The sequence below is a fragment of the Staurois parvus genome, unplaced genomic scaffold (assembly GCF_062004578.1).
Source record: "Staurois parvus isolate SC_StPar_1 unplaced genomic scaffold, SC_StPar_1.0 ptg000019l, whole genome shotgun sequence".
NCBI lineage: Eukaryota > Metazoa > Chordata > Amphibia > Anura > Ranidae > Staurois > Staurois parvus.
Genome location: NW_028317815.1, coordinates 19,188,411 through 19,207,749, shown reverse-complemented (window position 1 = coordinate 19,207,749; position 19,339 = coordinate 19,188,411). Strand labels below are relative to the sequence as shown.

At 46.9% G+C, this 19,339-nt stretch overlaps 1 protein-coding gene across 3 annotated transcripts in view; it reads left to right on the top strand.

The window, feature by feature from the left end:
* Positions 1-19,339, top strand: part of LHFPL3 (LHFPL tetraspan subfamily member 3) — a 101,217-nt gene that overhangs the window by 23,173 nt on the left and 58,705 nt on the right. The window lies entirely within an intron of this gene.

Here is a 19,339-nt window from a genome sequence, read left to right as displayed (position 1 = left end):
AGCACCTCCAGACGCCGTGCCCTATAGCGCCTCCAGACCCCGGCTTACAGCACCCACAGACTGCCGTGACTAGCCAGCAGCAGGCCCAGCTGCCCACCACTTTCCCTCCCCTCTCACTGATGAACTCCTCCGCCACTGCGCGACAGACTTTGCACATCTATATGCCCTGATGTGAAACTTTTCACCTCCCTCATTTGACCAGCACTCCGCTCACCCTCTTAATATGCCACCTGTACTCCTCCTCCTCGTACTCCTCTCCTCCATTCACAAAATCTCCTCCCTCTACCCCCCCAAAACAACTTTACATCGGACCCTCACTACTTCCCTCTCCCCACTATGGTTCTCAGCACCTCCTCCTGATACTCCACTCTCCCACCGACCCACACGCCACCACTAACAGACCCACACGCTCTTGCACATCCCGCTCCCATTCCACCTTTCTTACCCTCCTTCTCCTCCTCAATGCCGGGGACATCTCCCCGAACCCTGGCTCCTCACCACCTCACTCACCCGCTAGGCACCCTCCTACTCACACAAACCGCCGCAACCCCCTTAACCTTATACCTGTTCCCCTCCTCCCCGCACCCACCCCTCCACTCTCGGTTGCACTCCTGAACACCCGATCGGTGTGCAACAAGCTCACCGCCATCCATGACCTCTTTATCTCCCACTCCCTGAACCTCATAGCGGTCACTGAAACCTGGATCCGGTCGTAGAGGTGGTGGGGTCGGCATGCTCTTGTCACCGCTGAGCAACTTCCAGGTCCTCTCAAACCCCCCCCTCTCTATCCTTCTCCTCCTTCGAGGCCCACTGCATCTGACTCTTCTCCCCCACCCCTCTGAGGATTGCAGTAATCTATCGGCCTCCTAGACCTATATCCCGCTTCCTTGACGACTTTTCCACCTGGCTACCCTTCTTCCTCTCCTCTGAGCTCCCCACCATCATCCTTGGTGAATTCAATATCCCTCTCAATGTCAACAACCCGGGTACATCCAAACTCCTCCACTTAACCTCTTCGTTTGCACTCACACAGTCCACACAGTCCTCCACCCACACCGACGGGAACACACTGGACCTCGTTTTCTCCCATCTCTGCACCCTCCACAACCTCACTAACACCCCTTTCCCTCTCTCTGACCACAACCTCATTGCCTTCTCCATCTCCCCGTCCTCTAACACCTCCCCAGCCAAACGTCAAACCTTCACCAGCCGTAACCTCCGCAACCTGAACCCAGCCCCCCTCCACTCTGCAGCTGACTGTACGACAGTATCCTTCCACTGGCATGCCCTGACCTGGCGACTGCTGCGTATAACAACACGCTATCAGCTGCCCTAGACTCCTTAGCACCCCTAACCACACGTAGCATTAGACCCCGACCGCTTCAACCCTGGCAGAACGACCACACTAAACATCTTAAACGACGCAGTCGCGCGCTGGAACGATTATAGCACAAAACCAAATCCTCTCGAGCATTCTCCCTCTACAAATCCGCCTTCCTCACCTACACCTCCTCCCTCCACGCCGCCAAACAGGCCTACTTCGTAACCCTCATCAAAACCTTCTCCTCCTGTCCTCGCCGGCTCTTCTCCACTTTCAACTCCCTACTCTCTCCCCCCCACCCCCAACCAGTACCTCACTCACCGTCCACAAGATTGCCATTCACTTCCAAAATAAGATCGACCAATCCGTAAGAACATTGCCAGCGCTCCACCTACCTCCCCACCTAGCCTCCCTCCCACTATAACCCCTCCAACTCTCCCCTCCTCTGACCTCGCAACCGCCCTGCCCCCCACCACCCTTAACATCCCTCACACTATAACCTCTTTAACACTCCGCTCCTTCAGCCTTGCCACCACTGAGGAGGTCACCAAGGTCTTCTCAGAAGCCCGCCTCACCACTTGCCCCCTTGACCCTGTCCCCACACATATCCTCCGGGCACCCTCCCCCTCCATCCTACGCTCCCTCACCCACATCTTCAATCTCTCCCTCTCTACTGGCGCATTCCCCTCCCCCCTAAAGCACGCGCACATCACCCCCATACTCAAAAAACCCTCCCTGGACCCCACTGACCTGAACAAACTTGGACCCATCTCCCTGCTGCCATTTACTTCCAAGCTCCTTGAGCGCTTAGTCTACAATCGCCTAAGCGCCCACCTCAATGACAACAACCTCTTCGATCCACTACAATCTGGCTTCCGTCCCCTACACTCCACTGAAACAGCCCTACTCAAAATCACTAATGACCTGCTAACCGCCAAAGCTAATGGCCACTACTCAGTCCTCTTACTCCTTGACCTCTCCGCGGCCTTCGACACAGTTGACCACCCCCTCCTCCTTGATAAACTACACTCCCTCGTCATCAGAGACTTCGCTCTCTCCTGGCTCTCCTCCTATCTCTCCCAACGCTCCTTCAGCGTTACTTATAACGCTACCACCTCCCCCTCTCTCCCCCTCTCTTTTGGGGTCCCCCAAGGCTCTGTCCTCGGGCCCCTTCTCTTCTCCATCTACAACTCCTCCCTTGGCAAACTGATACACTCCCACGGCTTCAACTATCACCTCTACACCGATGACACACAAGTTTACCTCTACAATCCTCAACTCACCCCTTCAGTCTCTGCTCGTATCACCCACCTGCTGAACGACATATCAGACTGGATGTCGCTCCACTTCCTTAAACTGAACCTTTCCAAAATCGAGCTCCTAATTTTCCCCCCAGTTCGCGCCCCCCCCCCACCCTCTCCATCACGACCAACAACACCACCATCAGTCCCACCCTGCAAGCCAAAGTCCTAGGTGTCACTCTAGATTCAAACCTGTCCTTCCAACCCCATGTCCAATCGTTAGCAAGCTCATGCAGGCTCCACCTCCGCAACATCTCCAAAATACATATGTTCCTAACCCCAGACACTACTAAACAACTCGTTCACTCCCTTATTATCTCACGTCTGGACTACTGCAACTCCCTCCTCACCGGCCTACCTCATCACAGACTATCCCCGCTTCAGTCTATCCTGAACTCAGCGGCCAGACTCATCCACCTTACCAACCACTCCTCTTCTGCCACCCCCCTCTGTCATTCCCTCCATTGGCTCCCGATTGCCCAAAGCATCAAATTCAAACTACTAACACTGACATACAAAGCCATTCATAACGCTGCCCCAAACTACCTCACCGACCTGATACCCAAATACCACCCAACCCGTAATCTTCGCTCCTCACAAGACCTCCTACTTTCTAGCTCCCTGGTCTCCACCTCCCACGCCCGACTGCAGGACTTCTCCAGGACTTCCCCCATCCTCTGGAACTCACTACCCCAATCCATCAGACTGTCACCTACCCTCCTCACCTTTAGGCACATCCTGAAAACCCATCTCTTCAGGGAAGCCTACCCCACCCTCACCTAACTGCCGATTTCCTCTACTCCTCCTACTACTCCATCCCCCACAGCCACTTCCTCCTGTGCCATTATCCCCTCCCCCCTAGATTGTAAGCTCGAAAGAGCAGGGCCCTTGAACCCCTTGTGTATTGTTTGTTGCAGTATTGTCTCATGTTCTGTCCCCCACTATAATGTACAGCGCTGAGCAAACCTTTTTGGTGCTATATAAATCCTGTATAATAATAATAATAATTTGCTCCTTTTATACTTTCCTGAGGTATGAGTATTATCCACGCCTTGGTTATATCCCGCCTCGATTACTGAAACTCCCTCCTCACTGGTCTACCGTTACACAGGCTATCCCCCCTTCAGTCTATTATGAATGCTGCTGCTAGACTCATACACCTTACCAACCGATCAACGACTGCTGCCCCTCTCTGCCAATCCCTCCACTGGCTTCCAATAACCCAACGTATAAAATTCTAAATACTAACCACAGCTTACAAAGCCATCCACAACACTGCCCCTAGCTACATCACCAACCTCATCCACAGACACCGCCCAAATCGCCCACTCCGCTCCTCCCATAATATCCTCCTCTCTAGCTCCCTCATCACCTCCTCCCACGCTCACCTCCAGGACTTTTCCAGAGCCTCTCCCATCCTCTGGAACTCCCTACCACAGCATGTTCGGTCAGCCCCCACCCTGTCTGCCTTTAGGCGATCTTTGAAAACTCACTTCTTCAGGGAAGCCTACCCCACCTCCACCTAAGAACAGTACTTGAATCACCTCTGCCAGATCATCCCCCGCAGCTATTACCTCCCCCTTCCTTTAGATTGTAAGCTCCACGAGCAGGGCCCTCCTATTCCTTCTGTACTGAAATGTATTGTAATTGTACTGTCTCCCTTATATTGTAAAGCACTGCACAAACTGTTGGCGCTATATAAATCCTGCATAATAATAATAATGAGTAACAATAGAAAGAGTGGCCGTACAATTATACTGCGGATTAAAAAGAAGCCATGTTGATATAAATAAGTCATAATGAGCAAAATATGCTGTACAGTTGGATATTTTTCCTAGCTTTGTAGAAGAGCGTCTAGAAATGCCTGTGGCTTGTAAAGAGTATAAAAGACATATTTTGAATGCAATGAAATAAAATTGAATCTGACACTACCATATGTGTGTCTGTGAGTAAAATAATGATGTACCATCAACTCTGGGAATGACTCCTGCTGTGGCCTATTGGCTTTTAAATCTCATGTACTGTGAATTGAAACAATTTCCTAATGTGATTGAAAAACAATCACTTAAAGCTCATGTATTTTTTTCACAACAAGCATCAAGTGACACAATACGCAGATGTGAATGAGCACTATTACAATACAAAACAATGGGATTCTTCTTGTTGAGTGATGTTGCTTGTAGGGAAGCGTGCAAAACAACACTTGGGTGTGAATGGGACCTAAATCATCTTACCTTCCTAATTTTTTATATTTATCATCTTACAATTTGGTATATAATACACTGTAGTTTGTACTGAATCAACAAATATGCATGTTTGACTGGGGCAAAGCTACACTTTTGTGGGTCACAAAGCAAAAAAGTGAAACCAGCACTAGTAGATCTCTTTGTGAACATAAAAATATCTTGAGACTGATAAACACATATGCTGATGACCAGGGGAGGACTGACAACTCATGGGGCCCCCGGGCAATAGGGGATCATGGGGCCCCTGTGTCCTTGCCCAAACTCAAAAAAGCCTATGAAAAAAGTACCAGGGGCATCTCATGGGGCCCCCTACTGACCCCGGCCCTTGGGCAGTGTCCAAGTTTACAAATGGTCAGTCCACTCCTGCTGATGACTTTGCTTGTGGAATACAGTAAGGCCTCATGTACACATGAACTCCCCTAGACGTTTAGCTCTCCTGGCAGCAGAAAAACTCTAAACGTGGCAAAGACGTGTGTAAACGCTGTACTGCGTTTATCCACGTTTAGCACTTGGTCATTTATTCATTTGATTGGCCAGAGTATTTTTCGTTGACATGAATAAATACCCAAGAGCTAAATGCGACTAGCGTTTATAGACGTGTTTTTCCCGTGTTTAGTGTTTTTTGGCCGAAATGTTCCTCTCCTGAATGCGATTCTTCTGCATTCAGATGAGGAGAATTTAACTGCCCCTAAACTCTGCTGCTCCTAAACTTTGGTAAAAGCCTATGTGTACATGGACACATACAGTAGGCTTTCACTGAGTTGAGCTCAGGGGCTTTGGCAAAAAAACTCCAAAAGCTCCTAAATTCACATTCAGGCTCCATGTACACGGGACACTTCTGAACGATGGAAACTGACTGCTGGAAAACGTAGGTTAAAAAAAGTCAGTTTAGCTGAGTTTGCATATCGCGTTTATGAGCGTTTGCATTTAGAAGCATTTTTTAAAGATAACCTCAGGAGACATTCCAAAATGCTCAGAATGCACTGAAAAACAGTAAAAAATTAACTATTTCAGACATTTTTAGAGAAGTAGAGAGAGCAGAAGCAGAGTGAGCAGTATTTGTTGAGATTAGCTGTCTTTTTTATCTTTTTTTTTTGGTGTTTGGATGTGTTCCAGCTCATTTCTGTGCAGAAATTATTGCAGCAGTATCTAACATATTTTCTTTCATGCGAAATCTCAAAGTATGGTGTACCAGGTCCATTTGAATACCAGAAAAACGCTTTGCATGCATTTTTCATGATGAAAAAAGGCTCTGGAAAGCATCTGGAAATGGAAGAGTTAAAAAAATTTTCCAAACGCAAACGCTTATAAATGCGTTTAGCCGCGTTTACAAGCGTTTGGCGTTTGAAACTCTGATAAAATCTACTCCTGAACAAAAGTTTGCTGCGTTCAAACAAATGACTGTAAACTCAACTGCCAAACAAATGACTGTAAACTTTAAACAACTGTAAACAACATAGTGTACATGGACACATAGGAAAACATTAGGGAGAGTCCAGGGGCTGCTGAAAAAAAACGCAGAAAAGCTCCTAAACGTGAGTTTATCAGCTGCAGTGTACATGGAACCTTAGGAGCAGCAGTGTACATGAGGCCTAAGGCCCCTTCCACATGGGGAAGTCTCCATTGGAGTCCACTCAGTGGGGGATCTGTTTGCTGATCCCCACCAAGCAAGCAGATAGCTGGTCTGTGTCCGTTCAGCTTATTCAGAGCAGGCACGGACACAGCCCACTCTCCTTTATGGGTGGTTGGATGTAAACGGACCACCTGTCTGTTTACATCTGACTGCCACCTGATCCAATTCACTAGACGGATAGGGAACAGATTCCCCATCCATTTGTTTTTAGCTGATAGGATTGGCTGGGATGCAGGCATTTGTAAATGGACACGACTGTTTACATCTACACCTCCATAGAGAAGACTGGAGAGTCCGATTGGGTCCGCCTGAAAAATGGACAGGTGGACCCAGTCGGTCTGTTAGTGTGAAAGAGGCCTAAATAGGCAGACTGTGGTCAGTATAGCTGGGTCCCCTGGGGACATGGAGCCAGTGACATCTACTATCACTATCAGTAATTACATTACTTTAAGAAGTCATTTATGGATTAGTGAAAAAAAAAGAACCTGTGAAACAGCTGTGAAGCTAAATACAGCATTACAGAATTGCATGTGCTAAGACATCTGCTCATGTTTGAACCTATTGCCTGAACCTGCTGGGTTATACTCTCCAGCTTAGCCAACAGGGAAAAGCAGCTCCTGCACAGTAGAAACCTTGTTCTCTTTTCTTCCCTGTTTCTCAGTTTGGAACCCAAACCTGCAAAGCTTTTCCAAGTCTTAAGCTGGGTACACACGTACCGAGAGTCAACAACTTCAGATGGAACCAGCCAACGTTTGGTACAGTGAAGGAAATAAGTATTTGGTCCCCTGCTGATTTTGAATGTTTGCCCACTCACAAAGAAATGATCAGTCTAAAAATCGAATTGTAGGTGTATTGTAACACTGAGACAGAATAGCAACAAAAAATTCAAAAGAAATGCATGTCTAACATATTATACCTGATTTGCATTTTCATGAGGGAAATAAGTATTTGATCCCCTTCACAAAACATGACTTAGTACTTGGTGGCAAATCCCTTGCTGGCAATCACAGAGGTCAGACGTTTCCTGGCCACCAGGTTTGCACACATCTCAGGAGGGATTTTAGTCCACTACTCTTCGTAGATCCTCTCCAAGTCATTAAAGTTTGGTGGCTGACGTTTGGCTACTCGAACTTTCAGCTCCCTCCAGAGATTTTCAATTGGATTAAGGTCTGGAGACTGGCTAGGCCACTCCAGGACCTTAATGTGCTTCTTCTTGAGCCACTCCTTTGTTGCCTTGGCCGTGTGTTTTGGGTCATTGTCATGCTGGAACACCCATCCACGACCCATTTTCAATGTCCTGGCTGAGGGAAGAAGGTTCTCACCCAAGATTTGACGGTACATTGCCCCGTCCATCGTCCCTTTTATGCGGTGCAGTTGTCCTGACCCCTTAGCAGAAAAACACCCCCAAAGCAGAATGTTTCCACCATCATGTTTGACAGTTGGGATGGTGTTCTTGGGGTCATAGGCAGCATTCCTCCTCCTCCAAACACGGCGAGTTGAGTTGATGCCAAAGAGCTCAATTTTGGTCTCATCTGACCACAACACTTTCAACGAGTCCTCCTCTGCATCATTCAGATGTTCAGTGGCAAACTTCAGATGAGCCTGGACATGTGCTTTCATGAGCAGAGGGACCTTGCGGGCACTGCAGGATTTCCATCCTTGTCGGCGTAGTGTGTTACCAATTGTTTTCTTGGTGACTGTGCCTGGAGATCATTGACAAGATCCTCACGTGTAGTTCTGGGATTATTCCTCACTGTTCTCATGATCATTGACACTCCACGAGGTGAAATCTTGCATGGTGCATCAGGCATGATTGCTCCTGTGGACAGGTGTCTTTTATACAGGTAACAAAATGAGATTAGCAGAACTCCCTTTAAGAGACTGCTTCTAATCTCAGCTTGTTACCTGAATGAAAGACATCTGGTAGCCAGAAATCCTGCTGCATGATAGGGTATCAAATACTTATTTCCCTCATGAACATGCAAATCAGTGCATAATTTGTTAGACATGCATTTCTTTTGAATTTTGTGTTGCTATTATGTCTCTGTGTTACAAAACACCTACCGTTCGATTTTTAGACTGATCATTTCTTTGTGAGTGGGCAAACATTCAAAATCAGCAGGGGATCAAATACTTATTTCCTTCACTGTATGTGTGTACTCCTCTCTGTTCAACGTCTTCTGTTGAATGGTCATGCTGGAAAACCAGCATTCGATCAGCCAATGGGTACAGTGCTGATCTGTGTATTCTGGCAGGAAGGAAGCCCCTGCTGTCAGAATACAATAGGACAGCAGGGGAGATCCCTGCATCCACATAATTGTATGGATGCGTGAATCTGTGAATTGTTTTTTTTCTTCGATTGACTGAATAAAAACTGTGTGTATAACCTGCTTTAGCTTGTAGTTATGAGCAGTTCTAGTCAGAACTGCTCATTATTGCCTCAGATGCCCACAAAAATGCTTGTTTGCGACGCATTTGTGGTGCGGTTGCATAGAGTTAAAAACATTACAGTTTATTTAGTTTGTGGTGTGGCGCTTGACAAATGCTTATAAGACGCTACAAAACTGCACATAGGGCATTGGGGATCATTTTTAAGGCTTGTAAAAAGCCAGTCTAAAGCTCATTGATGCCTTTCTAACCCCCATAATAAAGCTCATTGATGCCTTTCTAACCCCCATAATAAAGCTCATTGATGCCTTTCTAACCCCCATAATAAAGCTAATTGATGCCTTTCTAATGCCTATACCAAAGCTCATTAACGCCTGTCTAATGCCTATACTAAAGCTCATTAACGCCTGTCTAAGGCTACGTTCACACTAGCCTTGTGTGCAGGCGGCAGAGAGGCGTTTGGGAAGCGTTTTTACCGCTTCCCAAACGCCTCTGCCAATTCTGCACATTACAGCACATGGTGCTGTTCTAACGGGAGCGTTTGCGTCGCGTCGCGGCAAAACGGACGCCTCTGGACGAGTCAGGAGGCTTTGAAGCCTCCTATTCTCGTCTATGGTGCCGCTCCGCAAACGCCCGGCCGGCGTTTGCGGTGCGGTTGCGACGCGGTTGCGGGGCGTTTGCGGAGCGGTAACACCACTCAAACTGCATTATAGGCGTTTGTGGGGCGTTATTAACGCTCGGCAAACGCCTAGCAACCGCCGCTAAACCGCGCATGCGTCGTTTGCGGAGCGTTAAAAAACGCTCCGCAAACGCCGGACCAACGCTTGCCAAACGCTATAGGGGCGTTTGGCAAACGTTGGCAAAACAGCCTAGTGTGAACGAGCCCTAACTCCTATACTAAAGCTCATTAACGCCTGTCTAACGCCTATACTAAAGCTCATTAACGCCTGTCTAACGCCTAAACTAAAGCTCATTAACGCCTGTCTAACTCCTATACCAAAGCTCATTAAGGTCCGTCTAACACCTATACTAAAGCTCATTAACACCTGTCTAACGCCCATACTAAAGCTCATTAACGCCTGTCTAACGCCTATACTAAGGCTACGTTCACACTAGCCTTGTGTGCAGGCGGCAGAGAGGCGTTTGGGAAGCGTTTTTACCGCTTCCCAAACGCCTCTGCCAATTCTGCACATTACAGCACATGGTGCTGTTCTAACAGGAGCGTTTGCGTCGCGTCGCGGCAAAACGGACGCCTCTGGTCGAGTCAGGAGGCTTTGAAGCCTCCTATTCTCGTCTATGGTGCCGCTCCGCAAACGCCCGGCCGGCGTTTGCGGTGCGGTTGCGACGCGGTTGCGGGGCGTTTGCGGAGCGGTAACACCACTCAAATGCATTATAGGCGTTTGTGGGGCGTTATTAACGCTCGGCAAACGCCTAGCAACCGCCGCTAAACCACGCATGCGGCGTTTGCGGAGCGTTTGCCGAGCGTTAAAAACGCTCCGCAAACACCGGACCAACGCTTGCCAAACGCTATAGGGGCGTTTGGCAAGCGTTGGCAAAACAGCCTAGTGTGAACAAGCCCTAAAGCTCATTAACGCCTGTCTAAGGCTACGTTCACACTAGCCTTGTGTGCAGGCGGCAGAGAGGCGTTTGGGAAGCGTTTTTACCGCTTCCCAAACGCCTCTGCCAATTCTGCACATTACAGCACATGGTGCTGTTCTAACAGGAGCGTTTGCGTCGCGTCGCGTTGCGTCGCGGCAAAACGGACGCCTCTGGTCGAGTCAGGAGGCTTTGAAGCCTCCTATTCTCGTCTATGGTGCCGCTCCGCAAACGCCCGGCCGGCGTTTGTGGTGCGGTTGCGACGCGGTTGCGGGGCGTTTGCGGAGCGGTAACACCACTCAAATGCATTATAGGCGTTTGTGGGGCGTTATTAACGCTCGGCAAACGCCTAGCAACCGCCGCTAAACCGCGCATGCGGCCTTTGCGGAGCGTTAAAAACGCTCCGCAAACACCGGGCCAACGCTTGCCAAACGCTATAGGGGCGTTTGGCAAGCGTTGGCAAAACAGCCTAGTGTGAACGAGCCCTAACTCCTATACTAAGGGCTCGTTCACACTAGGCTGTTTTGCCAACGCTTGCCAAACGCACCTATAGCGTTTGGCAAGCGTTGGTCCGGCGTTTGCGGAGCATTATTAACGCTCGGCAAACGCTCCGCAAACGCCGCATGCGCGGTTTAGCGGCGGTTGCTAGGCGTTTACCGAGCGTTAATAATGCCCCACAAATGCCTATAATGCAGTTTGAGTGGTGTTACCGCTCCGCAAACGCCCCGCAACCGCGTCGCAACCGCACTGCAAACGCCGGCCGGGCGTTTGCGGAGCGGCACCATAGACGAGAATAGGAGGCTTCAAAGCCTCCTGACTCGTCCAGAGGCGTCCGTTTTGCCGCGACACAAACGCTCCCGTTAGAACAGCACCATGTGCTGTAATGTGCAGAATTGGCAGAGGCGTTTGGGAAGCGGTAAAAACGCTTCCCAAACGCCTCTCTGCCGCTTGCACACAAGGCTAGTGTGAACGTAGCCTAAAACTCATTAATGCCTGTCTAACGCCTATACTAAAGCTCATTAATGCCTTAGGCTACGTTCACACTAGCCTTGTGTGCAGGCGGCAGAGAGGCGTTTGGGAAGCGTTTTTACCGCTTCCCAAACACCTCTGCCAATTCTGCACATTACAGCACATGGTGCTGTTCTAACGGGAGCGTTTGGGTCGCGTCGCGGCAAAATGGACGCCTCTGGTCGAGTCAGGAGGCTTTGAAGCCTCCTATTCTCGTCTATGGTGCCGCTCCGCAAACGCCCAGCCAACATTTGCAACGCGGTTGCGGGGCGTTTGCGGAGCGGTAACACCACTCAAACTGTATTATAGGCGTTTGTGGGGCGTTATTAACTCTCAGCAAACGCCTAGCAACCGCCACTAAACCACGCATGTGGCGTTTGCGGAGCGTTTGCCGAGCATTAAAAAACGCTCCGCAAACACCGGACCAACGCTTGCCAAACGCTATAGGGGCGTTTGGCAAGCGTTGGTAAAACAGCCAAGTGTGAACAAGCCCTAACGCCTATACAAAAGCTCATTAACGCCTATTAAAGTCTATACTAAAACTCATTAATGCCTAAGGGCTCGTTCACACTTGGCTGTTTTACCAACGCTTGCCAAACGCCCCTATAGCGTTTGGCAAGCGTTGGTCCGGCATTGTGGGGCGTTATTAACGCTCGGCAAACGCTCCGCAAACGCCACATGCGCGGTTTAGTGGCGGTTGCTAGGCGTTTGCCGAGCGTTAATAATGCCCTACAAACGCCTATAATACAGTTTGAGTGGTGTTACCGCTCTGCAAACGCCCCGCAACCGCGTCGCAACCGCACCACAAATGCCGGCCGGGCGTTTGCGGAGCGGCACGATAGACGAGAATAGGAGGCTTCAAAGCCTCCTGACTCGACCAGAGGCGTCCGTTTTGCCGCGACGCAACGCGACGCGACGCAAACGCTCCCGTTAGAACAGCACCATGTGCTGTAATGTGCAGAATTGGCAGAGGCGTTTGGGAAGCGGTAAAAACGCTTCCCAAACGCCTCTCTGCCGCCTGCACACAAGGCTAGTGTGAAGGTAGCCTAACGCCTATACAAAAGCTCATTAAGGCCTGTCTAAAGTCTATACAAAAGCTCATTAAGGCCTGTCTAAAGTCTATACTAAAGCTCATCAAGGCCTGTCTAATGCCTATACTAAAGCTCATTAATGCCTGTCTAACGCCTATACAAAAGCTCATTAACGCCTGTCTAAAGTCTATACTAAAGCTCATTAAGGCCTGTCTAATGCCTATACTAAAGCTCATTAACGCCTGTCTAAGGTCTAAAAAAAAACAAAGGTGCAAGCTAGTAAATGTTTATTGTACGTGAACACAATGGGATTTTTTACAAAAGCTGGAGAGTGCAAAATCAGGCTCAATTCTTCATAGAAACCAATCGGCCTGATTTTGCACTCTCCAGCTTTAGTAAATAAACCCCACTGTCTAACGTTCGCTCAATGTATACAGTAAGGCTACGTTCACACTAGCTTTGTCGTCAGGCGTTTGGGAAGCGTTTTTAACGCTTCTCAAATGCCTATGAAAATTCTGCACATGGCTTCACACAGTGCTGTTCACACGGAAGTGTTAGCATCAAGTCACATTGCGTCGCTGCAAAACTGACGCCTCGTGTCGAGTCAGGAGGAGTTGAAGTCTCCCATTCAAGTCTATGGTGCAGCTGGCAGGCGTTTGAGGTGCGGTAGCAACGCGGTTGTGAGGCAGCTGTGGAGCGTTAATACCATTTACCTTCATTATAGGAGTTTGTGGTGTGGTTTTAATGCTTGGCAAACGCTTATCAACCGCCTCAATACCACGCATAGGGCGTTTTGGGAGCGTTTGAGGAGCGTTAAAAACACTTCCCAAACGCCCGTCTAACGCCTGTCAAATGCTATAGGGGCGTTTGGCAAGAGTTAGAAATAAGGTCAAGTGTGAATGAGCCCTTAATGTACGGGAATAATTGAATAGAAAAAAAGAGGAGCATCAGAAGTAAAGAACGATCCAGAAAAAGGTGGCAACGAATATAGAAATCCTACATAAGAAAGTACATTTGCCTTTGTTTTCTGAGAATTTTCATACAAGTTAATACCATTGTAGGTTACATCAAGATATGCACCTTCATGGAAAACAGCATGATCGTTCGTCCAGTTTTCTCATAGTGTGTACCCTACTTTAGTGAGGTCAGAAAAACATGAAAGATTTTTGGATCAAAATTGGCATTTTCAGAAGGAGAGGTCAAGAATGAGAGCCAACATTCTAACTACCAAATAAATGAACCTTTTTCGATTGGTGATTGAGGTGCATTAAATTGCAAACTGCTAATTGTTGCAAAGTCAGACAATGTGTGTTGTTACATCACTACATCATTGTTATATACAGGTGAAACTCGAAAAATTAGAATATGGTGCAAAAGTTCATTTATTCAGTAATGCAACTTAAAAAGGTGAAACTAATGTATGAGATAGACTCATTACATGCAAAGCAAGATAGTTCAAGTCGTGATTTGTCATAATTGTGATGATTATGGCTTACAGCTCATGAAAACCCCAAATCCACAATCTCAGAAAATTAGAATATTGTGAAAAGGTGCAATATTCTAGGCTCAAAGTGTCCCACTCTAATCAGCTAATTAAGCCATAACACCTGCAAAGGGTTCCTGAGCCTTTAAATGGTCTCTCAGTCCGGTTCAGTAGGAATCACAATCATGGGAAAGACTGCTGACCTGACAGTTGTGCAGAAAACCATCATTGACACCCTCCATAAGGAGGGAAAGCCTCAAAAGGTATTTGCAAAAGAAGTTGGATGTTCCCAAAGTGCTGTATCAAAACACATTAATAGAAAGTTATGTGGAAGGGAAAAGTGTGGAAGAAAAAGGTGCACAAGCAGCAGGGATGACCGCAGCCTGGAGAGGATTGTCAAGAAAAGGCCATTAAAAAGTGTTGGGGACTTTCACAAGGAGTGGACTGAGGCTGGAGTCAGTGCATCAAGAGCCACCACACACAGATGGATCCTGGACATGGGCTTCAAATGTCGTGTTCCTCTTGTCAAGCCACTCCTGAACAACAAACAACGTCAGAAGTGTCTTACCTGGGCTAAAGAAAAACAGACCTGGTCTGTTGCTCAGTGGTTCAAAGTCCTCTTTTCTGATGAGAGCAACTTTTGCATCTCATTTGGAAACCAAGGACCCAGAGTATGGAGGGAGAATGGAGAGGCACACACTGCAAGATGCTTGAAGTCCAGTGTGAAGTTTCCACAGTCTGTGTTGATTTGGGGAGCCATGTCATCTGCTGGTGTTGGTCCACTGTGCTTCATTAAGTCCAGGGTCAACGCAGCCGTCTACCAGGAGATTTTGGAGTACTTCATGCTTCTTTCCGCAGACGAGCTTTATGGGGATGCTGACTTCATTTTCCAGCAAGACTTGGCACCTGCCCACACTGCCAAAAGCACCAAAACCTGGTTCAATGACCGTGGGATTACTGTGCTTGATTGGCCAGCAAACTCGCCTGACCTGAACCCCATAGAGAATCTAGGGGGCATTGCCAATAGAAAGATGAGAGACATGAGACCAAACAATGCAGAAGAGCTGAAGGCCGCTATTGAAGCATCCTGGTCTTCCATAACACCTCAGCAGTACCACAGGCTGATAGCTTCCATGCCACGCCGCATTGAGGCAGTAATTGCTGCAAAAGGGGCCCAAACCAAGTACTGAGTACATATGCATGCTTATACTTTTCAGAGGTCCGATATCGTTCTATGTACAATCCTTGTTTTATTGATTGCATGTAATATTCTAATTTTCGGAGATTTTGGATTTGGGGTTTTCATGAGCTGTAAGCCATAATCATCACAATTATGACAAATCACGTTTTGAACTATCTTGCTTTGCATGTAATGAGTCTATCTCATATATTAGTTTCACCTTTTAAGTTGAATTACTGAAATAAATGAACTTTTGCACCATATTCTAATTTTTTGAGTTTCACCTGTATGTACTGAGCATTTTACAGACAGCCAGACAATTAGTATTTATTCACAAGCTGAAATAAAAAAAGAAATGGTATTCCCGTAAAACTGCATACTCCATCATATGTTAAAGTATCTATTTAGAATTTTAGGATGAAGTCCTAAGAGCTGCAGATGTTCAGATATGCATATATAAAGGAAAAAATATTAATATTTAGGCTTTCATGTATTTTCATGCGGTAGCTTGCTGGTATTTTTGCTTGCTCTTCATTTCCTCTGATCATCATTCCAATCAAGTTTGCTGTAAAACGCTGATAATACACATATTCCATGAGGCGGTAAATCTCAATCTTTCAGTGGCTTGCAGAATGAATCCAATTACCTTTTTAACGTTAAGCTGTTGGTAAAGGATGCAATCGAATGCAAGCCATGAATGATAATTTGAGAGCAAGGACCGTATTATGTTAGGATAGGCAGTTCAAGAGATATTCTAACTACATACATTAGTTTGCAGAAATACATATAGTAGTATTTTCCAAAAAAACATATGTAGAACATGAGAATACTACAGATGAAATTAAAGTGCTTTTCTAGCCTAACCTTTGTGTTTGTTTGTTTTATAATTCCTGAACAGTTGCTTTATGCTTTTTGTTTCCCATTGAGATTTCCCTCCACTTCCTGTGTCAAAGACACAACAGGAAGTAGAAGAGTAGAAAACCCTCCAAAGTTTTACAGTTGTTACTGTGTCCCCATTGGAAGATTTCTCCCCACCTCCTGTTTCTATAACAACCATAAGATATTGGATTTCCCATCACTTCCTGTCCTTGTAAAGTGAGCTACCCAAGGAGACATCTTTTCTGGTGACAACTGTCTCTGAGATTTCTCCCCACATTGGAGAGCTATAGGCCCACTTCTGTTTTCTGGGACAGGAAATAAAAGGAAATATTGTCAACAGGAAACAAAAAGAAAAACAGTACTTTAGATTGTACGTCCCTTGAGGGTTAGGGACTGATGTGAATGTACAATATATATGTAAAGCGCTGAGTAAATTGACGGCGCTATATAAGTACCTATAATTAATAAATAATGGGTTTTAACCACTCCCAGGTCTATCTAAAAAAACTTTGGCTGTAGATACTTTAAAATTATTCTAAAGGTTTTTTTTATTTCATTAAAATAACAAACATTTCATACTTATCTGCTCTGTGCAATGGTTTTCCACAGAGTAGTCTCATGGCTTCCCACCCCCCACCCCCTTGCTGAGGGCCACCACAGAAAGCTGTGGGGGCACTCGTGTGCTTGCTGCTGAGCCCTGCTTGGCCCCGCCCCCTACTCCCTCATCAGTGGCTCTGATTGACAGCAGAGGGAGCAAATAACTTTTAAGTGCTTTGTGGTCTTATAAATTGCTATTTGAGCTCATAGTTGCAGTGGATTTGACAGCTACCAAACATTCACTGCAGTTAAATCTTCCTGGGGGCAAGTGTTTAAAGCAAAACACCCTATCCTTTACAGCTAAGGAAGCTGCCATACAAAGGTTCGTTTTTTTCGATCAGCCAACAAAAATAATTGACCCAATTCCCCCCTCCAAACATTCGATATGAATGCAGGAATCCTCCTTGCTGCTCTTTTGTAGTCTGACAGCAGGACTCCCCCTCCGTCAGAATACACTGATCAGCCAATTGGCTACAAACGCTGGTCAAAGGTAAATTTCCAGCAGGATCATCATGAGAAGTCTATCAATAGATCAACATCTCATGAACCTAAACATCCATAGATGGACTGAAATTTGGCCGATTCCTACTGAACCAGTTGAACTTTGATTCATATATGGCCAACTTTAGGGTCAATTTGATCTGCAGTTGCCATGGTGCTGCACATGTGATCAGCTATGACACCAGCCATTTGATGGTTTAATAGTTCTGTTAAGAACTAACAAAGGCACACTAGTAACAGTTATCATGTACGGCATGCCTTGAATGGAACTGATTTGGGAAACAGTAAAATTGGTTCATTTAATTCCACTTTAGGGCCTCGTTCACACCATACGTACAGAAAAACTGATCGGAAAAATGCGTAGATTTCGCTTACACAGATCAGTGTTTATGCGCACCTCAGTGATTTTTTTACACGTTGCAGATTCCTGCGCAGAAAAACTCCACATATGATCCCAGTGTTGTGGTGTGAACAGAGCACATAGAGAACAATTGTTTGCTCTGTGTCCTTGCAGAACGCATGCAGAAAAACTCAAGTCCTGCAGCATGATGTGAACAAGGCCTAAAGGTCAGGGATTGATTTACCACCAGTGAATGTTTGGTGAAAGGCACATTCACTGTTTATAATCATGGTGTTGATTGAACAGTTCCTCAAACATTGAATTTTCCTGCTCTCTTCAATAGACACCTTGATACAACAAATATAATAAAACTCTGATGCCCAACATGTGGGCCGCCAGCTCTCTATGTGTGGCCTGCTGTTTCCTGGGCTGGATCAGCCACTTGTGGGTGCTGGATGCTGAATCACTGTCAATGTTTCCAGCAGTTGTGAGAGTGTGTGATCCAGTAAGTAACTGCTAACCACCAATGTTGGGAGGGTTATTTTGCTGGGAGTAACTGTTCATGTCATTGACAGCAATACTGAAAATTACTATTGGCAGCTTTTGACACCAATGCTGGGGCTTTTTCAAGGGGAAGTTCCACTTTAAATACTGGCCCCCCGCTCTCCGTGATGAATTGGCACCTTTGGGGCTGTGGAGGGTAGGGTACCCGATTTTGACAGGTACCCGCTCCCACGTCTGCTGCCCTCGCCTAGGTGGAAGCAGAAATTGTCCTTCACCTCCTCCTTCCCTGTAGTCTTCTGGGACACATGACAGGTTCCAGAAGACTACAGGACCATTCACAAAGCGCAGCGCTACTCACTCATCCGTAGTGGGCACCCGGCTGTGAAGCCGCAAGCTGTCACAGCTGGATGCCTACACTGAAGATGCCAATGCTGGGGACACGGGACGGCTGGTGAACCTGGCTGTGGTGAGGACACCGCTGAATCGAAGGAGGGGAGTGTCTGTTTTTACAGATTTTGTAGCTGCTGACTTTTATGGTTTTTTTTATTTTGACTGGAGCTCCACTTTAAGATGCTAGCATCGGGGAGCAAGGATGGCCAGTGAAACCGGCTGTGGTGAGCACACCGCTGGATCGTGGGATAGATGAGTGGCTGTTTTTTAAAAGCCAGCAGTTACAATTTTTGTAGCTGTTGACTTTTATGTTTTTTTTATTTTGACTGGAGCTCCACTTTAAGATGCCAGCACCGGGGAGCGAGGATGGCCAGTGAAATTGGCTGTGGTGAGCACACCGCTGGATCGTGGGATAGGTGAGTGGCTGTTTTTTTAAAAGCCAGCAGTTACAATTTTTGTAGCTGCTGACTTTTATGTTTTTTTTTGACTGGAGCTCCGCTTTAAGATGCCAGCATCGGGGAGTGAGGATGGCCAGTGAAACCGGCTGTAGTGAGTACACCGCTGGATTGTGGGATAGGCGAGTGGCTGCTTTTTAAAAGCCAGCAGTTACAGTTTTTGTAGCTGTTGACTTTTATGTTTTTTTTATTTTGACTGGAGCTCCGCTTTAATACTGGCACTAACACTAATGATGGGGCTTTTTTTTCCTCCCACTTTCAATTCCATTTGTGTTGTGGTATGCAGACAAAAACATGCTGCCATTATGCAGCCCTCTGGAAGTGTCGGGGGCCGCACTTAGGGCCCTCTATAATTTTCTGGTTAACCACCACTGTAATAGATTATTGTTACACACACTGTCTGAGCAGTACACTTGAAAAAAAGCCCGCAGGATGACTAGCCATCGGCTTCTTAGTAATAACAGACATTTTTGGGGGATAACATAA